General features: G+C 40.4%; 1 pseudogene; it reads left to right on the top strand.

The window, feature by feature from the left end:
* The first annotated feature begins 2,030 nt into the window (after window positions 1–2,030).
* On the top strand, window positions 2,031–5,934 carry LOC113925467 (annotated as a pseudogene).
* Window positions 5,935–6,558: the final 624 nt, after the last annotated feature.

The raw sequence follows: 6,558 nt of genomic DNA, 5'->3' as shown, positions 1-6,558 counted from the left end.
TTTGACTACAAAGGGACAGCAGGAGGGGTTTTTTTGGCACCTGTATCTAGGTGATGTTTACACAATTTTTTGATTTGTCAAAACTCATAGAACTATGCACTAAAAAGTGACTTTTAATGCATGCATACATTTTAAAAATAAATTTCAAAATAAAAATAAATTTAAGATGCTAAGGTCCTCGTGGCTTATGGGAAAGGGGAAAGAAGACTGGGAAAAGCATCGAATGAAAAGAAATGTTTTTCCACCTTATTTTTCACTGTTCACTGAGTAGCTAGAATTCTCACTATGAGATATACAAAGACAAGGATATGAAGAAGCATCTTATACATCCAGAGCACATCCACACTCTTAATATTGACCTGTATTTATTAACAATATTTTATTGCTTATGTCTGACTTTTATTTGTACATTATGCATATGGTTTAGCAAAAGAATGGTCACCGATTTTTTTTCCAAAAATAGTGTTACGGAATAAATATGAAGTATTAACATCTTGCAATTACCTGAGACATAACATTAAATTCTGTTCCTCCTTGCCAACAATCCCAACTTTCTGATCGAAGTTGCCCCAGGGAAGGATGGCTGGAACAGGAAAAGAGCTGCTTGCTTGGCTACAAAAGCCCCACTTGCCCAGTGGGATTCAACTCCCTGCTCTGATTTTCAAAGGGATGATATCCCACCAAAAAGTTCATGGCAATAATTCTCAGGAAAAAAAAAATGGTTAAATGGGAGAATGCTGCAGTCTTCTGGGTGAGCACAGAGTCTCTAGAGTTTAGAAACTGGAGTTGGTTCCTTTCTCTTCCATTGATGGGGAAAAGACAGAAGACCACCTTGAACTACACCCTCAACCTCACTCAGTAGTCCCTGAGAGGATCACTTAGAAGTTTTGAAGTTGTTAACAGTGATTGTAATGGACTTTTAAATATAATAGAATTTTAAATACTTCAGCATGTGCTTTGTGATAATATATATGCAGCAGTTAATTAAGGCTTGAAGTTTAAACTCCAGAGGCAGGTGTCCTAATCAAGAATGCACAGATCAAGATGGTCAACTAACATTATATCAAAAAGATCTGTACTCTAGAAGTTGCAATTATAAGTACTTCTTTTACCCTCTGTCAATCAACTATTGACACTTTGGTAATTATCATACTTAGTATCAGACATGGGTCTCTATAACCAAAAAGTATGCCCCGGTGACTAGCATATAAATTTCAGAAATTGTCTCTTAACTGATGAAACAATCAAACGTATTCATGACATGTGGGTTGAGTAAAATATTTGAGATATGCTCATCAGTCTTTGATGAAGAAGGTTTAAGAATCTAGCAAAACCTCCACCTTTCTCCATTAGAGTAGAATCTGAGGCTCAAATTCCTAATCTGTCCTTTGTCTAGTCATGGATACAGAAAGATTTATGAATGTCTGATTACAACTACAAGAATAGAAGAATCTTCCTTCTGGAATGCTGCTGTATCTGCTTCAAGTGCACCTTTAATGCAAGGTATGGTCGGAGTACCCAAGCAGAAAGGAGAGTTGGGACTTCATTGAGCCTCTCAAGTAAGTTGTAGGACATATTAAAGATATTGTATTCTAACAAACTTTAGTTTAATTCACCTCTGTATGTGAACATAAACTTTCTTTCATTATAATATAGTAGAGAAATTGTAGCCAACCCTCACCACTTTAAATGTATTTGGCAACTATGTTACATATTATGAAGAACCTAATCATGGTATATGAGTAAATTATTTTAAGTCAGTTCTTTCAACTATGAGGATGTCCTTCTTCTCCCATGAGGTACTAAACAATTTGTGATTCCCGTAAGTATCTAGAGCTGTGGAAATTTAAGGATTATGATATGGCATATTGTATACAGAGAATATGTGGATATCTTTCAGCTTGGGGGAGAGGGGCACAAAGGGAAGCCAGAAAAGTTCCCACCATCTTTAGAGAGAAAAGTATGGAGATTATGCCAGAGAGCAGCCTCAGCAGGTTTCCCTGGAAGAGTTTTACCACTTTGACAGGATCATGCACACAGAGATGGGAGTGAGAACCACTGGTGAGGATGATGGAAGATATGACTTTGATGAGTCACCATGCCTTGGCCAGACTATAGCGGACAGTACTTGGGAGCAGTCAACACCCACACCAAAACCACGTGAGCTATAGAAACACCACCACCGCCCCCCCGGACTCTCCTATTCAACCATATCCATTATAGTAATAAAAATGCTCTTGCAACATAGCACAGTGCTGCCAACACCAATCCTTTACTAATACTAATTAAACAATAACCCTTTTCCCCAAGGAGCTTAAAGCTATTGAAACTGAAAGAAATAGAAATCCTCAGGTGCCTGGGTGGTTCAGTCAAGCGTCTGCTTTTGGCTCAGGTCATGATCCCAGGCTCCTGGGATCGAGTCCCATGTCGCCATGTCGGGCTCCCCGCTTGGCTGGGGGTCTATTTCTCCCTCTGCCTGCTTCTCCCCCTACTTGTGCTCTGTGTGTGTGTGTGTGTGTGTGTGTGTGTCAAGTAAATAAGTAAAATCTTTAAAAATAATAATAATAAAAATAACAATGATGATGTTTGGGTTTTGCAGTATAGTGCTCAACCCTAAACTATGGGGCTTTCTCTGAATGACTTTGGAAATTTATAGTATTTTGGTTTCCCTGAATTCTGTTCAGAGTTTACGCTGACATTTGTGGAGCAACCAATATATTTCTCATTGATCTATACTTCTTTGTTAATTCAATTAAATGCTGGCTTTCAATTAGGAGTTTTTAAAGTTCGGATGCATGGTAAGCCCTCTGATCCTGCCTGCCTAGGGGCCAGCAATGCCAGAAAAACATTTCACAAAGGAAACTGCTTGACTATAAATGTCCAGATGAGAACTCTAAAAATCATGGTTCTAAATGCACCTATCAGCTTTGGATCATACTAGACAATGCCAAATTCACAGAAAACAAAATCATCAAGATAGAATGGATATTGACAGAGTTCATCTAAAAATCTACGTATTACAAAGACAGACAAAGACTCACGTCACATTTCCAGGAAAACCTTCTACTCACATGCACCGTCAGAAAGATCAGAACCTGTGTACCTTACCCAGAAAAATGCAGGAGCTAATATGGGGCCACTGACAAGGAGATTCAGCAAAATAGAGATTCAAGCGGGGGTGTGACCTTGCACAAGTCACATAAACTCCCTGGGCCTCTGTTTCCTTGTTAAAATAAGATGGGAGTGAGTCTCTTTCCACTCCAAACTACTGTGTTTCTACTTTTGACCTGAAAGGTTCAAGAGATATTGCCCTTGGTCTCTTCTTTTTTTCATTCCTTCCAGAACAGTGATTTTAAAAATCCTTAAAAACATCTCGGTTTGTATTCAAACCCCCACCTATGCAAAAGATTTAAGTCTTAAGTTTCTTGCACACTTAGGAGTTAAGTGGGAGAAATGTATTTTATAGCGATAAAAATAATGAGAATTAAAGTATACACAACACATGTTCAAAAGAGAAATGTAGTAATAGCATTTTTTAAAAATTCAAGCCTTTTATTCTGAAAAAAAAAAGTCCAGAAGTTTACCGAAATATTAGAGTGTCTCACTAAGTATGGTGGGATTGTAATTAATTCTTATTTTTTTATTCCTCTGTTCTAAATTACCTTCAATGTCCATGCATAGTTTCTATTGTCAGAAAAAGAAATGAGTTTGTTTATAAAGAAGGGGAAAAAAACCTATAACCTGTCTTGTGTATCAGCTATAGAATATGTTATTTGAAATGCTATCTGCATAAGTGTTCTGGTTCTCTTCCATTCTGTTGATATTTCTTATTTCTTAAAAGGATTTCCCTGGTTTTAAGAAAAGTTGAGGCAAATCATGCTTAAACTTAAACTGAAATGAAGGCTGGAAGGACATGTCTAACCTGAAAATAATTAGATACTTTAAGAGTTGTAAACAGCCTCGTCAGGATAAACGTTCTTTGACTTAATCAGCCTTCTCAAGGAAACAGGATTTGTCCAGAGTAAAGGGGGTCTCTGCATCCATATAGGGCGAGCCAAAGGGTCAAGGGCTTGGCTGGAGTGTCAAGAACACACCTCATAAACGTGGCAATCAGCAAGGACAACTGAGAGTCCCGGGCAGGTCCTGAACCTTGAAGTCAATGCAATGAGCTTTCCAGGACTCTGACCCTGACAAAGATGGGGATATGGCAGCATGAGACACGGGGGCAAAGAAGAAGGATGGAGATCTCTATGGCCCTCAGAATGCCATGGGTAGTGTCAAACTACTACTTATTAGCAAACATTGACTAACAGTTATGAGCAATTATAATGTGCCACATACTATTCTTTTTTTATTAGTTTCAGAGGTAGACTTTAGTGATCATCAGTTGCATACAACACCCAGTGCTCATTACATCAAATGCCCTCCTTCATGCCCATCGCTCAGTTACCCCATCCCCCAACCCACCTCCCCTCCAGCAACCCTCATTTTGTTTCCTATGGTTAAGAGTCTCTTATGATTTGCCTCCCTCTCTGTTTTTGTCTTATTTTATTTTTCCTTCCCTTCCCTTATGTTCACCTGTTTTGTTTCTTAAATTCCACATAGGAGTACCACATGCTCATCCTAAATGTATTCTAGCTGTATTAACTCATTGAATCCTCACAATGGCATTATGAAGCAAATGCTTTTACAGATAAGGAAACCAAAGCATAGAGCAATTCAATGACTTGCTCTAAAGCCCAGAGCTCCTAGTGTTGGGAGCAGCATTCAACCCAAACGGTCAGACCCCAGAGCTGGCATTCTTAATAAATTTACACATGGAAAAAAGGAAGGAAGGAAGGAAGGAAGGAAGGAAGGAAGGAAGGAAGGAAGGAAGGAAGGAAGGAAGGAAGGAAGGATGGATGGAAGGGAAGGAGGGAAGGAAGGAAAATATCTATAATGAAGAGAGGAATGTTTTAAGCATATGGGACAATTGAGAACATCAGCAAAATGTAACCCTAAAAATCCACAGGGGCAGATAGAAGATTATGGCTTCAAGATGTGGATACATATTGTTTTAGGTGGAAGCTACTTCATCAGTCTCCTAGATCCCTAGCTGGAGGATGCTTGAAAGGTAAAACAATAAGGGAACTATTCAAGTAGGTTAGAGATATATATCCATTAGCTAGGAAAAGATTGAAACCTCTAGCCAGCAATGCCAAAATAAGTCCTTTCCATAATAATATTTTTTAAGTTATTTTTTAAGTCTCTCAATAATTCTCCAATCTAATTGAAATCTACCTGCGTGCCATAGATTAAGATATTTAGACCCACACTCTTTCCCTCTGCCTCTTTACCTGGGCGGCAGCAGCGGTTTGGGCAGACATGGTCAAGATTAACTCCTGAGACCTTCCAGACCTTCGCAGCAAAAAGAAAGAGGAATTGCTTCAAGAGCTGAAAAACCTGAAGGTGGAGCTGTCCCAGCTGCGTGTCGCCAAAGTGACAGGAGGCATGGCTTCCAAGCTCTCTAAGTCGTGCGCAAATCCATCGCCCGTGTTCTCACTGTCATCAACCAGACTCAGAGAACTTCGGGAAATTCTACAGTTGTTAAGAAGCACAAGCCCGGGATCTAGGGCCCACTAAACACGTGCCAGGCACCACCACCGGCTGAACTAGCACAAGGAAAAACCTCAAGACCGAGAAACTGCAGCAGAAGGAGCCGCTCTACCCGCTGCCGAGGTCGGCGGTCAAGGCTTGAATACAGCCATCGTCCCAAACAAACTGGGGTGGGGGGGGTGAATAGAATCACAGCGGATAAACCGCGATTGAAAAGTTGGGTACCCTTTCAGCACAAGTAATACTCTCAGCTGTAAACACCCTTCAGCTTAGACAAAAGCAAAAGTAACCAAATAGCAAGCCGTCTTTATAGCGCTGAAATAGACATACAAAAATCTACTCGGGAATACATACTGTATTCGTGTGTTCTTTTTATTTCTTCAATATATGATTTGTACATACTACAGTGCCTGGTTAGAAAATGGGATGGGGGATTTGGGGGAAAGAGATTTATTAAGGGAGTGCTCTCAGGATGAGCCTGTCAGGAAGTGAGGGAGGCAGGCTTAGGCAAGGGGGTAAATCTCTACTGCAGACCACAGGGATGATTACTCCCTAACGCAAGGGGGCTAATTCGCACCCGCGTGGTGCAGGGTTTGCAGTCTACAGGACGGTGAAAATCTAGGGGCGTAACCACCCAAAGGACATGACTCCCACTTGGTGGAGGGGAGCTGTCTGGGGAAGGACGCTGCTGAGAGCTGTCGGCTCTTGGAGTGGGAGCTACCGGCTGATGGTGGGCGAGGCACCCCAGGCACCAAGGCAAAGCCCTGTTTTTAAAATAACTACTGGGTGCCTGGGTGGCTCAGTTGGTTAAAATAACTACTGAACCCCATGCACAAATAAAATAAAATAAACCAAGAAAAATATGTACCTACTGTTTTCAATTAGGTGTAAGTGTATTCAGAAATATGTATGAAACATGTCTTTCAGGCAGGGTTCCCTATCTCTTCCTTAGGTTATCTTCTT

Source organism: Zalophus californianus, chromosome 2 (genome assembly GCF_009762305.2).
Source record: "Zalophus californianus isolate mZalCal1 chromosome 2, mZalCal1.pri.v2, whole genome shotgun sequence".
In the NCBI taxonomy this organism is placed as follows: domain Eukaryota; kingdom Metazoa; phylum Chordata; class Mammalia; order Carnivora; family Otariidae; genus Zalophus; species Zalophus californianus.
The sequence above is the reverse complement of the archived record's forward strand: the minus strand, read 5'-3'. Positions and strand labels throughout refer to the sequence as shown.